The following is a 14,307-nucleotide window of genomic DNA, read 5'->3' on the forward strand; positions in this document are numbered from 1 at the left end:
TTATTTTATGGGGGGCGGAGATGACTGAGGCAATGGGGAGCGGCCGTTTCCAGGAGAGGCCGACGCCGCTCCTGGGCCCGTCCCTAGCCGCCGGCCCTTGCGGTTCAGGGCGGGAAGCAATGCGGAGCCTCCAAGTACCCTTCGCCACTCGGTAGTGGGTGCGTGCAGTTAGGGCTTCCTCTTTTCCCCCGCCCTGGGCCTGCCAACTAGGCCCCTCATCCCCCGGGGTGAGTATACCTCGGCTGGAGCTGAGGGCCCATCCCTGCTGCGGCTGTGTCAGGCGGCAGCACCAACAGCGTTACAGATCCCTGCGAAAACCTGTTCAATTTCCATATAGAGACTGAGTAATCAAATGGTAAACCGGTGTCACTTTTTCCCTTGTGCCTGCGTGAAATGTTTTTTAAAAAAAACCAAAGCTGTATACTGTCAGGATGGGGTAACATTGAGCCCAGTGGTGGGTGTTTGATTCCAGCTGATTTCACACTTATATGTTTGGTTGCGTTCAGCTGAAAAGTCAACCCCCCTCCCCCCCACCTTGCTATTTATGAGAAATCCAACTCTCAACTGGGCAGCAGACTTGACAATCCAGTTTTCTTCTCCATTGTAGATCCACACTTCCAGCACTGAGTAGCGTAAATGATTCTTGCACACTAGTCACTGAGAATCCAGCCTGCATGGGTTTCAAAGCAACCTTGTGTAAATTGCCACAGCATGCAAATCTATTTTAGGTGTGACTGGCTGAATGAAGTTGATGATTGACAGCAAATTGTGGAAGTGCATCTCAGTGACACAGTGGAACTTGAGTTAATGTTTGGGAGATAACAAAATGTGAAGCTGTACAAACCCAGCAGGCTAAGCAGCGTCTCAGGAGCACAAAAGCTGATGTTTTGGGCCTAGACCCTCCTTCAGATTAATTTTTGGGAGATCCTGTTTATTGGAACTAATTACTATAAATCTTTTGCATCCATCTGTATTCTCAAGGTTCAGTTCTGTTGCTTTTCACATTGTTTTTTGTCAGTATTTGTTTTTTTAATGTTTTATGCTTTTACACATTCTTTTGAAGCATCTAAAGCACTGGTTTTAATTTCTTGATCGGATTTAGTTAATCTGATGGACCACTTGAATGCAAACCACTACCATTACTGCAGAAATGCATCCAGAGATGTATAGATCTTAACTACCTTTCTCATTATTTATGTAAAGGGAGTTGTGTCCTCAGTAAATTTTGAAGTCTGTATAATCAAATTTTGTTTACTGCCCAGTGAATGTGATGGGAGGTTTCAACTTATATTTCTTGGCGATAGGACATAGACAAATATAAGGTATGAAAACCTGAAGTAGATGGAACCTACAAGGTTAGTAAAATACTGAATCCTTCAGAAATGAATTTGTGACTTGCAAGCATCTGCTTGGCTTGTGTTTTTTCCAAACCCTCCTTTTGATTTCTGATAACCACTGCATTTGGTGCAAGAGTTCTATAAGCTGACTTTCTGACTGATATTCCCCATCGTGTTTATAATATAAAGACTTAGCATGACAGATTGCAGCATTAGATCCTTTAAAGGTGTGGCTTGTCACGAACACTTTCTCTTACCTGTGATAGTTGTTTGATTGGGGAATGACTGAGGCAATGGGGCGTCTCCTTCCTTATTCTGTAATGTTTTTTGATAGAGCGTCTCTGTAGTCCTTTGGAGGACATAGCTTCATTCTTGAGGTGAACAGTGGAATTTTTGAATATTCAAAGGGGAGAGAAAACATGTTCTAACTCTTTTATATTTGGTTGTGTTGTGCAGTATTGTAGGATTTCAGTAAGTGTTATGATGTAAAACTTTTCATTTGGACTTGTGCTTGGACATTATCTGACAACATAAAAATTTTGTCTTTGTGTTCAAGTAACATTGAAGTATTCCCCTTTAGGCTGAAGTACTGATATTGCTGTATTTAACAGCACAATCAAACATTCACTTACATTGTTTTGTCATAATCAATTTTACCTTGCAATAGCGTGCAGGACTCTTGATGTTCTTGCTTTAGTGTTGAGGTCAAATAACTAACAATTTCTGCTTTATGCTAAACTTGTAACGAGATTGAGCTTGTCTTAAGAGTCTGAGCGGAATGTTGGTTTCAAATCTGTTGGAGTTCAAAATTTGTCTTTAGTGGAGGTTAATCAGCACCAGCTCTTTAACTTTTGAAAGTCACCTGGTAATTTTTTTATAATGTTGGCAACACTGCACTGACTAATATAAAAAGATCAAACGTGGTTTGGAGTTGATTTGCTTTCAGCTTCTTAATGTGTAGAAAACTGGGTTGGTCTTGTAGAAGGCAGTCTAGCACTGATAAGTAGCAACTGCAAGGAGTGATGGCTTCTGGTACCCTCCTCCTCCTCCTCCTCCTCCTTCCCCCCCCCCCACCCCCCAAATAATTGAATATGTAAATAGTCACTCTATGAACCAGTCGCTTTTATGTAATTGAAGAGTGCTGTCGCCACACTAGAAGAGTAGCACAAGAAAAGATCTACGTCATGTGAAAAAATTCTCAAAAGAAATAGGAAAGCCTTTGACTGCCCTGTGGGAATGTGTGGTTAGACTGTAATCTGTATGTTTTTTAAATCAATTTCTTGCCAGAATTTCATTGCTTTTGCTTGAATTACATTATACATGATATTTACAGTATTGGCAAATTGAGCATGGAACATGCTGGTTGGTGGATACTGGTATTAAACAGAACTGACAATTGTTGGAAGTAGTCCTAATCTGAGAGATGTTTAACACAGAGGGTTTTGTCTTTCTTGTGAAGAGTGCGCACTTCCTGTGCTTGTTATCCAAGTATGGGGGGTGGTGGAAATGAAGCTTGAGTCTTAAAATGGGAATAAATGTACTGCTATTTGTCATCTGTATTGTATACTTTTTTGAAAAGGCCTCGTTTTCCCAATTCTTTTCTTTATAGTGCTTTCACCACCTTCCACCTTATCTTTCTTTCCTTCTTTGTCAACAAAACCCTTATCCAGACCCCCTCGCTGTCAATTTCTTCTGTACTTTTTTCTTGAACACAACCATGTGTGTCTCTCAGCGCCCTTGTCTAAGGTGCCGCACACCTGTTGTGTTCTATCCCAGTTTGGACCCCAGGTTGTTGAATTCAAAGTCCTTTACCTGGTTTACAGATCTCACTATAGCTTTTCTTGAATTTACCTCCTCAGCTTCCTGTCAACCAAGCTTGGTTGCCTGTGCCTTTTGCTTACTACCACTACACTAGTCAGAGCCATCAGTGCTAATTCTCCTGTCCTCAGTTTGTTTTAAATTGCCTGCATTGTTACTTCAGTCTTAATGTTTCCTCAATGTATTTCTTATGTAGTCCTTGCTGAGTAATGTTTGGGAGATTTTACATAATATCTTTTTAATTTTTAAATGATTTAGTGGTAACTAATGTGTTGCCTGAAAGTTAAGGTTTTCTTTTTTTATATAGAACATGATAAGATCCTCATGATTTAATGGAAAAATATAGTACAATGTTTGCAAACCTGAACTCATTGAGCCTAGATCAATTTAATCTTCCTGAAATCCCGGTGGGCGTGAGAAACTGCTGGGCTTGTAGAAGTGACTGCATTTGCAGCAGTGTTGCATTTCTTGTTCAATTTGTTCCTGCATATGAAATATATTTATTTAATGCTACATTTGGCAGAATTCCATTTCCAGTTGCTGTTTTGATGCTTTAAGGACCTTCCACATTCTTGTGTTTTTAAAAAAAAAATCAAAAGCCCCAGATTTTATTCGTCGACTGTATTGAGTTAGTGGTCTTCAGCTGGAGTTGAATATCAGAACATGGGGCAGAGTTTGTAAGCAAGAAGTGGTGTCTAGGCCAGACTTTCTTCTTAATGTCTGTCTTTACTGAAAGTTTAATTTGGAGAGTGAGGGGAATTTAGTGAGTCAGTTTCTCTTGCCATAGTTGTGTAGTCCAGAGGTACTGATTACGGAAATGAGAACTTGCCAAAGAATGGTTATTTCTCACAGGGACTGGGTGAGATTTCAGAAGGTGTACCCTCTGATATTTATTCACTATAGGGCAACAAGGAAAATTCCAAAACTCTGCATTTGCTTCAATTTGATAAGCCTCCGGACTATTGAAACTACTTTTGGTCAAGCTTAATCATCTGTAGTGTGAAATTTAAGGCTCTGATTCTTGAGCCCACCTTCTGTTGGAGGGATTAAGCTGCATATTTTGAGATTTGCAGACTAAATATGTATGTGTTGACGTGGAATGAGGATCAAAATTCCAGCTACTGAGGAATATGCCCCAAAAGATATGCATGGAATAAATGTAAAACCACATCATAGTGCACAAAGCAGATACCATGGGGTTGATGAGAGCAATGCTTCTGTTCTGCTTCTGATGTAATTTGTAGCCATCCATTTTAAGTCTGAGTTTAGCCCTATTTAAAAATAGTGTTGTTGTTTGTATTTGATAACTGTTCCAGTTTGAGGTCTGTTATAATGGATGTGTTTCTGGTAATATTCCAATGTGTAGGGATAGTGAACATGGTTTTGTGAAGAGTAGCTTGTGCCTCACAAAACCTTTATTGAGTTCTTTTGAGAAGGTGACCAAAGAGGTGGATGAGGGTAGAGCGGTTGATGTGGTGTATATGGATTTCGGTAAAGCGTTTGACAAGGTTCCCCACGGTAGGCTATTGCAGAAGATACTAAGGCATGGGATTGAGGGTGATTTAGAAGATTGGATCAGAAATTGTCTTCTTCCAGCTAGCCAAAGGATGGTAGTTGATGAGAAATGTCCATCGTGGAGTTCTGTTACTAGTGGTGTACTGCACGGATCTGTTTTGAGGCCAGTGCTATTTATCATTTTTTTATAAATGACCTTGATGAGGGCGTAGAAGGATGGCTTAGTAAATTAGTGGATAACACAAGTTGGTGGAGATGTGGACAGTGGAAGGATTTTGCGGGTTACAGAGGGACACAGATAAGCTGCAGAGCTGGGCTGAGAGGTGGCAAATGGAGTTTAATGCAGACAAGTGTGAGGTGATGCACTTTGGAAAGAGTAACAGGAATAGAGAGTGCAGGGCTAATGGTAAGATTCTTGGTGGCGTGGATGAGCAGAGAGATCTCGGTGTCCATGTGCATAGATAACTGAAAGTTGCCACGCAGGTTGATAGGGTTGTCAGGTAGGTGTACGGTGTATTAGGTTTTATTGGTAGAGGGATTGAGTTTCAGAGCCATGCGGTCATGTTGCAGTTGTACAAAACTCTGCGGCCGCACTTGGAGTGTTGCGTACAGTTCTGGTTGCTGCATTATAGGAAGGATGTGGAAGCATTGGAAAGGGTGCAGAGGAAATTTACCGGGATGTTGTCTGGTATGGAGGGAAGGTCTTGAGAAAAGGCTGAGGGACTTGAGGCTGTTTTTGTTAGCGAGGAGAAGGTTAACAGGTGAATTATTAGAGACACACAAGATGATGAGAGGGTAGACAGTGAGAGCCTTTTTTCTTGGATGGTGCTGGCTAGCACGAGGGGACATAGCTTTAAATTGAGGGGCGATAGAGATCGGACAGATGTCAGAGTATAAAGCACATGAATGCCCTGCCTGCAGCAGTAGTAGACTTGTCAACTTTAAGGGCATTTAAATAGTCATTGGATAAACATATGGATGATAATGGAATAGTGTAGACAGGCTTCAGTTTGGTTTCACGGGTCGGCGCAACATCGAGGCCCGAAGGGTCTGTACTGCGCTGTAAATGTTCTGTTCTGTGTGTGCGTATGTTCAGAATGTATCATTCTAAATGAGAGCTCTTCTATGTTCATTGGATTTCATGCAAAACCAGTGGAATTTCAAGTTTGATATTGGTACAGCTGAAGACATTAGATCGACATTTTCTTTGCAGTGCAGTTGTGTGTAAAATGTTCTTCTCTCCCCCCCCCCCCCCCTCCCCCCCACCATAGTAATTTTCCTGTACAAAATGTTTGCACACCATAAGCAAAGTTTTTTGCATATTTATAATTGTGACCTTAGAATTATGAAAAACTTCCAGGTGTCTTTCCAAAAAGAGAAATTTACATTTTTTTTTTGAAAAAATTTAGCCTTGATTTCCAGCATACAAAAACTAATGTTTCTCACAATTTGGTAAGTTCTGTCTGGCCAGTATTAAATAAGTTAGCTTGGCAAAGGTGCTACTAAGCTTCTAACTGTGAAGTTTGAGTTCCAGTGTTGATATGACTGTTGAATCGAGTGACTTTTTTTTCCTTTTTTTTAACTTGTTACTTACTGAGAGTGTGCACCTCCTTGGAGAATCGTCACTCATAATTTTCAGGTGGCTGATCAAGATCTTGTGAAGCTTTTTGAATGTGTTATTTTGTGCTCAGTCCTTTTTACAACCAGTGCCACAGTTAGCTGGTTATTCATCTCATTTTTGTTTGTAGAGCTTTGTGGTGCAGCACAGCTGTGACTGCAGCATGATTATCTAGAACATTTTGTTCATGGGCGATGAGATGTTGCATTGATGGGAATTGTTAATTTGAAGAGACCTAGAAAAATAACCTGTTGTCAGTGGGACTATTAGGATTAGCTGTCACGTCATATTTTAGGAATACTGTGGTGAGTAATTCACTTCTTGGTAACTCACCAATGACATGGCAAGAGTCAGTCATACAACATGGAAACAGACCTTTTGGTCCAACCAATCCATGCTGACCATGTTCCCAAACTCAGCTAGTTCCACCTACCTGCATTTGGCCCTTATCCCTCTGAACCTTTCCCATTCTTGAACTTGTCTTTTAAATGTTCCACTGTACCACTTTCTCTGGTAGTTCATTCCACATACAAACCATTGTTTAAAACAAAAAGTTGTCCCTCATGTCTTTTTTAAATCTTTCTCCTCTCTTCTGCCCTCTAGTTTTGATTCTGCCATGCTTGGGCAAAGACCTTTGCCATCTTATATATGTCCCTCATGATTTTATGAACCTAGGCGGCTGACCTTGTATGTTTAGTGAATGTCCCAGTATTTCCTGTCTACTTTTATATCTCAAACCCTCCATTCCTGGTAATATCCTGGTAAATCTTTTTCTGAACCTTCTCCAGCTTAATAACCCTTCAATAACAGGACAATCAGAATTGAATACAGTATTCCAGAAGAGGCCTTACCATCCTCTTCAACCTGAACATGGCATCCTAACTGCTTTTAATCAATGATCTGAGCGATTGAAGGCAAATGTGCCAAATGCTGCCTTAACCACCTGTCTACCGGTGATGCAAATTTTAAAGAATTAAGTACTCCAACTCATAGGTCAGCTATGTGACAGACTGTTAGAAGCTCTGACATTCTTTGTTCAAATGTAGCAAGACTTGGATAATATCCAGGTTTGGGCTGACATTGACAAATAGCATTAATGCCACGCAAGTACCAGGCAATGACCATCTTCGATAAGAGAATCTAACTAATGCCCCCGTGACATTGCCATTGCTGAAGCTTTATCCCCACTACACATATCCTGGGTGGATATTAACTAAAAATTGAACTACACTGGCCATAAGTGTGTGGCTACAAGAGTAGGTCAGAGGCTAGAAATGGCTGTGTAACTCTCTCTCTCCTCCAGAGATCTCTTTCCTAGTTGGGGGTGTGTCCCAAAACTAGAGGGCATAAGTTTTTGAGGGGGAAAGATTTAAAAAATGACCGGAGGGTGGTGTGTATGGAACAATCTGTCAGAGGAAGTGGTGGAGGCAGGTACAATTACATTTAAAAGGCATCTGGATGGGTGTATGAACAGGAAGGATTTAGTGCAATATGGGTCAAATGCTGGTGAATTGGACTAGTTCACATTGGGATGCCTGGTTAGTGCAGATAAATTGGACAGAGTGTCTATTTCTGTGCTGTATAACTCTTGACTCCCTAAAGCCTCTCTGTGATCCACAAGGCTTAAGTCAGGGGTGTGATGAGACACACCCAACTTTCTTGGGTTAGTACAGCTCCAGCAACATACAGGTAGTTTCATACCAACTGGACCAAGGCTGCTTGACTGGCTTCATGTTTGCAAACATTATTCTCTCACCATTGCTCAGCAGCAGTGTACACCATCTACAAGCATCACCTTAAATTCTCAGGCAGCACTTTCCAAACGCATGACCACTTCCATCTAGAAGGACAAGAGCAGCAGATACATGGGAACACCAGATGCAGTTTCTTTCCAAGCTGCTCACCATCCTGACTTGGAGATGTCTCCTTCAGGCTAGGCCAGCGTTTATTGCCCATCCCTAATTGTCCACAGGGCAGTAATGAGTCACCCACATTGCTGTGGCTCTAGAATTGTGTTGGCTAGGGAAGGAAGGCAGTTTCCTTCCCTAAAAGCATGAGTGAACCAGATGGGTTTTCCAACAATCGGCAATGGATTCATGGTCATAGACTCTTTAGATATTTATTGAATTCAAGTACTGCCCCATGTTGTGTTGGGATTCGAACCTGGGTCTCTGGATTAACAGTCCCCTGGTCTAATCTTAACAGTCCAGTAAAGAATTATAGTTGGATTGTGACAAATGTTGGCTATCTTTTTGAGGATAACTTTTAAACTGGCTTGTGGCTCTCTGCTGTAAGTCATGATTTGAATAGGCCACTTCTCAACCTTTATCTTTGCACATGAAGTGAATGTCCCACATAACGGTCTGATCCAGACTGCAAGATTTGCTTCCTTTGCTTCTATGTCACCTCTTTGCTTGAATTCAATGCATGATTCTGCTTGATGGATAAGCTGCTATTTTGATTATAGCAGGCTCCTCCCAATTGTTCATGAGTTGTTCTTGTACTGTGTACAGCTGAATTGTTCTTGGATCTGGAGATGTTGGCTGCCTGGCATCATTGGAAAAAAAATTCTTGATCTCCCACAGTGCTTTTCCCTGAAAAGAGCATGGATTCACCTTTCTTCCTTTTGGTTACTATGGAATCAAAATATTGCTTTCAGTGATACAGCTTGCTAGCTTTTACCAGTTGGATGCTTGCCTTCTGTAACACTACTGCCTCATTTGTGTAATGCAGGAGAGTAAAACTTCATTACTTGGCTTGATTAGTGACTTTTCTGGATTTCATGGGTCATTGGATCACCTGGGCTATGTAGGAATGGTCAGATTCTATCCCCTGCCAATGAGAACTTTATGGGAGAATGAACAGTTTTGAATACTTCAAGTTTGTATTTAATGTGGAGAAATGTTAAATATTCAATTTAACCTGTGCTCCAATAGCGCCATACTTGAAATTGTATTTCTTATAGAATTCTTTGTGCTATCGTGCTCATGTTTGGGTTTTTAAAAGTTGACAAACTTGAGTGTAGCTGAAGTTCCGTGACTTTTCTATTGATGCCCTGGAGCTCCAGGATCATGAGATAAAACAGGTTCCTTTTTTTGTCATCTGATTACTGAAGAATTCCAGGGGCTTTCTAATTAGTTTGTAGTTTTGTTTTCCCCCCCGCCCTGTTTCCAGGAACTTGTTGGCTGTGGGCAGGTGGATTGAGTTTAAAAAATTGACACTACATTCACCTTCTCCATTTTGGTTTGGGGTGTCTAAAGGAGGGGATAAGCTCTAGGGAGTATTTTTCCATCTCATACGGAGAGTATCTTAATTACACAAGTTTAATTTGCAAACTGGAATAGAACATAGAACATAGAACAGTACAGCACAGAACAGGCCCTTCAGCCCACAATGTTGTGCCGACCATTGATCCTCATGGATGCACCCTCAAATTTCTGTGACCATATGCATGTCCAGCAGTCTCTTAAATGACCCCAATGACCTTGCTTCCACAACTGCTGCTGGCAACGCATTCCATGCTCTCACAACTCTATGAATATGTATGAATAGATGCACATGTTTTCCCCACTGTTTGAAATGAAGACTAGATTTGTCATGGCCACTGAGTAAATGAAAATATATTTTGTTACCTCATGGGAAGTAACCACATGACTCAAATTTTGAGTTTATTCTAAACTTTGTAGTTGAAAACCAGTTTGGGTGAAGACTACATGTTCGGGCAGGTTGGTATTTAGTTGCCTTTGACACATGTGCAATTGCTTATTCTAGCATTTAATTGAAATGAAGATTTATTTCCCATTGCAGAGTGCAGTGTTGTGTTGGATGATGAAGTACAAGCATTTTTCCCCATGTACTAAACCTGGGAGAGATCTGATGCTCTTGCTGGTCAGGAAGAGAAATTACTTTTTTATTAATAATGACTTCCATGCTTTTTGAGTAGATGGATAATACTACAGACAAAAAGTAACAAGCACTTTAATTTGTCCAGTAGGGATGTGAGGCACTGGTGTAGTGGTGTCCTGCTCAAAATGTTTTGTATGGCTATCCTCTTTAGAAAAAGTACATGGGCTGGATGGGGAAGGAAGGCTTCCCAAACTTTCTGACAATAATACCCTATTTTGTTACTTAAACTAATACAGTTGCAATGTCACAATGTGCTGACAAAGCAGCATTGTAACATGCTGTACAATGAAACTTTAATTGTGCAGAGAAATATGTTACTTTCTAAACACCTTTACATTGCATGATGTAGTAGAACACTATTTAGGTGCTGTCCATTCACCTGAACCAGTCCAGCTCCTGGACCTTTGCCAGGAAGTATTGGGTATGCAAGTTAAGCCCCATGATGTTAAGATAGTTGGAGCCTGTGTCATTCTATGGCTCTAGTTGTACCCCAACAGTGGGTAAAATGTTACCATGAGTCAGGAGATGGATCATGTGGGAAATGAACCAGCATAACAATCGGCTAGTGAGGTTTCAGCCAATTCTTTACATTTCAATGGCCCATTTTTGGGGATGGGTGGGATGGAAGGTGTGGCATTGCGGGAAAGAACATGCAGATGAACTGAACAAGGGTAGTGCTGGTACATCCTGTCTTGGCATGACTTTTTTAAAAAAGTAACAACTCATGGGATCTGGGCATTTCTGGCTAGACTAGCATTTATTGTCCAGAGGATAGTTTAGAATGTTACATGTAGGCCAGACTAAGGTAGGGATGGCTGTTTCCTTCTCTTAGGTCATTAGCGAATAGGATGGGTCTTTTCTGACAGTCGGCAATAACTTCCTGGTTATCGGTCTTCATCAGACTTTTAATTCCAGGTTTTTATTGAATTCAGATTCCACCATCTGCCATAGCAGAATTCAAACCCAGGCACCCAGAAAATTACTGAAGTCTTCAGGCTAGTAGAGTAATAATACCACTAATTAATGACTTCTCCTGTGTGACTACAGTCCAAGGACGCCCCTTTGGAGGAGGTGGACCTTGTGACCTCATTTGTTGTTACCCATGCTCTAGTTTAGGACCTGCTGTCATAAACTGTGACCTTTGTAAATTGTTTCTTGTGTAGTTACTGCTGCAAGATGGCAAAGCCAACGTGTACTATAAGATTCTGCAAATATCTATCTGAGGAACAACAATAACACTTCACTTTTTTGTTTAAAAGGATACTGGTTGAAGAGTAAATATTGCTCTTTGAATAGTTATAAAGGACATTCTTTTATACCCCAGTGTTTTTTTTAGGATATTGCTAAGCAAAGAAAATTTGCATAGATCTACTCAGGGCAGGTTAAGTCTTCCTTTTTTAGTGCTCAATTCATCAGATGTCAAGGGGCTAGGATTATCTGCTTTCGTAGAGTTGTAAAGACACTTCAGTGCAGAAAGAATCCACTTGGTTTGTCATGTCTTTGGATTTTCAGCAGCAGCTCTGCTAATCTCATTCACCCATAGTTTCTTCAAACTTGTCAAACTTATCATTTGCAACTGTTTCTCATTGAGAAACAATCTCAGTTGAATCTGTCACTAGTCCCTCAGCAAGGACTTGGATTTAATGTCCACTCTGAAAGGCTACAGCATTCCTTAGTGTTGCTCTGGAATGACATCTCAGATAATATGGGGAGGTCTAAGGACCTTTTTACTTGGAGACTCTGTTAAATGTGAGTTAAATAACCGTAAACAAAAAAAGTCTGAGTAGGAGGGTTGGAAATTCTTAAGGACCAAGTGGTCCTGTGTATTATGGTCTATCAAGTCTGCTCCACCATTCTTTAAAATCGTGCTGGCCTGCTATGCTTTAAACTAGAGGCCAAAGTGAATAAAGCCTCCTTAGATTTAAGCTGAGGAAATAATAATGAGAAACCAGGAAAAGATAGCATTTCATTAAATATTCCGCATCAGCAGGAGTCGATCACTCGGTCTATTGAGCCTGTTCTACCATTCAGATCAGATCATGGCTGATCTGAGTATATCCCTTAAAACCTTTTGCTTAATAAAAAGTTGAATGAGAGAAATTTAACAATTGATCTTGCACTCACTGCCATTTATGGAAGTGTTCCAAACCCCCCTCATCCTTTGTGTATAAGACACTAATGTTCCAAAAATGATACAATAATCAAAGGGCAAAAAAGTGGAGGAGGAAATAATGATCACTAGAGAGAAAATATTGGGGGAACTAATGGGACTAAAGGCTGTCAAGCCTCCTGGATCTGATGCATTGCATTTGAGGATATTAAAAGAAATAGTTACTCGGATGTAGTAGTAATGTGTCAAGGATCATTAGATTTTGGCAAAGTCCCAGAGCTTTGAAAAACTGCCGATGAAACATCCTTATTCAAAAAGGGAGGGGGGGACCAAAAAAGTACATGAAAGTTAACGTCTGTCATTTGGGGGCATTTTATTATATTCTATTATGAAGGTTGTGACAGAATGTTTAGCAGGATATAAGTAACCACTCTTCATTTTATGCTGATACTCCTGATCTGGCATGAACATTTTCTCTTCATTGTCATATCCTAGGTTACTCTGTGTCCTAATATTCTCAACGCTAGTCTACAACCATAATATTCCAAATTCTTTACAGGACTACTGTAACATTCCAGAACACACTAACAGTCCTTGATCCCTTTGATTTGCGACCCAGCTTGAAACTGGTATAAATGAACAAAAGCCCATTGGTGGTGCAAATAAAACATTCACTCAAGTTGGGTCTCAAAACACTTATTTTCTTAAATTACAGCAGTGGAAATTTGTTAATTAGTAGCCTCAGTTGTGCACACCCCACCACTGACTAACTTAACCAGAAACTCAAACTTGTCACAAATAGTATTAAATATTATGCACAAATTCCATAGCTTTCATCAAATCTTTGAACTATTTTATCAAATGCCTTCTGAAAATCCATGTACTGTACATCCACTTTGTGGTAGATTGGTTAAATGTGATTTGCCTTACATGAAACCAAGTTGACTGCCTGATTAGTTTGAACTTATCCTGTTACTTCTGATCATCTTTTGTTTTTCTATGGTTCGCTGGGCTTTCTTGTTTTTGCTTACAACATTTTGTTGTATCCAGCTGCATGTTGAAACTGCATTCCTATTCTAGAAACTAACTTCTGTGCTTTTTAGGTACTCTATTTACAAGATTGAAAAGCCCCTTGGAAAAAAGTTGCTCTCTTTACTAAAGGATGTCTCAAATGTTTTTCTCATCTCCTAGATTAACTTCTTTAATTGAAAAGTAGTATGAGTCTTGCAAGCTACATGTCGTACAGCTTCATGCTTGCTTTTTCTTACTAGTGGAGCTTTTTGTGGATACTGATTTGTGTATATGAAGAATTTAATCTGGTGAAAGAGATTGCAATTAATTGAAGCTTTATTTTAAACAGAAAGCTACTAACATCCAGAATGAACTTTACTCATGTGGGATAGTGAAAAATAAGGCCAACATAGTTTAAATTGCTAAACTCTGAAGATGCTGGCTGTGTTCAATTTTTGTGACTAGTTTAATAGATGCTTTTATTCAGGCTGGAGTTGCAGTCTTGTAACATCAAGATGACATGACATGATATAATGCCTATATGGTCTTAGCATATTGTGTGACTGCAATGTAGCCAGGCATTTGGTGATCAAGAAAGCAAATCAGATAAATGGGAACTGCAGATGCTGGAGAATCCAAGATAATAAAGTGTGAAGCTGGATGAACACAGCAGGCCAGGCAGCATCTCAGGAGCACAAAAGCTGACGTTTCGGGCCTAGACCCTTCATCCGAGAGCATCTCTGATGAAGGGTCTAGGCCTGAAACGTCAGCTTTTGTGCTCCTGAGATGCTGCTTGGCCTGCTGTGTTCACCCAGCTTCACACTTTATTATCTAAGAAAGCAAATCAGCCTCATCTTTACTGTTAGTGGTACGTTTTGGGCATGTGGAAGAACAAATACAGTATTCTCTCTGATAAACCTATATGTTGGTACTTATCAAGTTGAAGTGACTTTTTGGTTTAGGGCACACTTACCTGATAGAAGATGGTTGTT

General features: G+C 40.3%; 1 protein-coding gene across 3 annotated transcripts in view; it reads left to right on the forward strand.

Annotated features, from left to right (window-relative positions):
* rap1aa (RAP1A, member of RAS oncogene family a) overlaps positions 1-14,307 on the forward strand; it is a 147,317-nt gene that overhangs the window by 247 nt on the left and 132,763 nt on the right. The gene's annotated exons all lie outside the window — the stretch shown is intronic.

This window comes from Stegostoma tigrinum, chromosome 21, assembly GCF_030684315.1.
Source record: "Stegostoma tigrinum isolate sSteTig4 chromosome 21, sSteTig4.hap1, whole genome shotgun sequence".
Taxonomy (NCBI): Eukaryota; Metazoa; Chordata; class Chondrichthyes; order Orectolobiformes; family Stegostomatidae; genus Stegostoma; species Stegostoma tigrinum.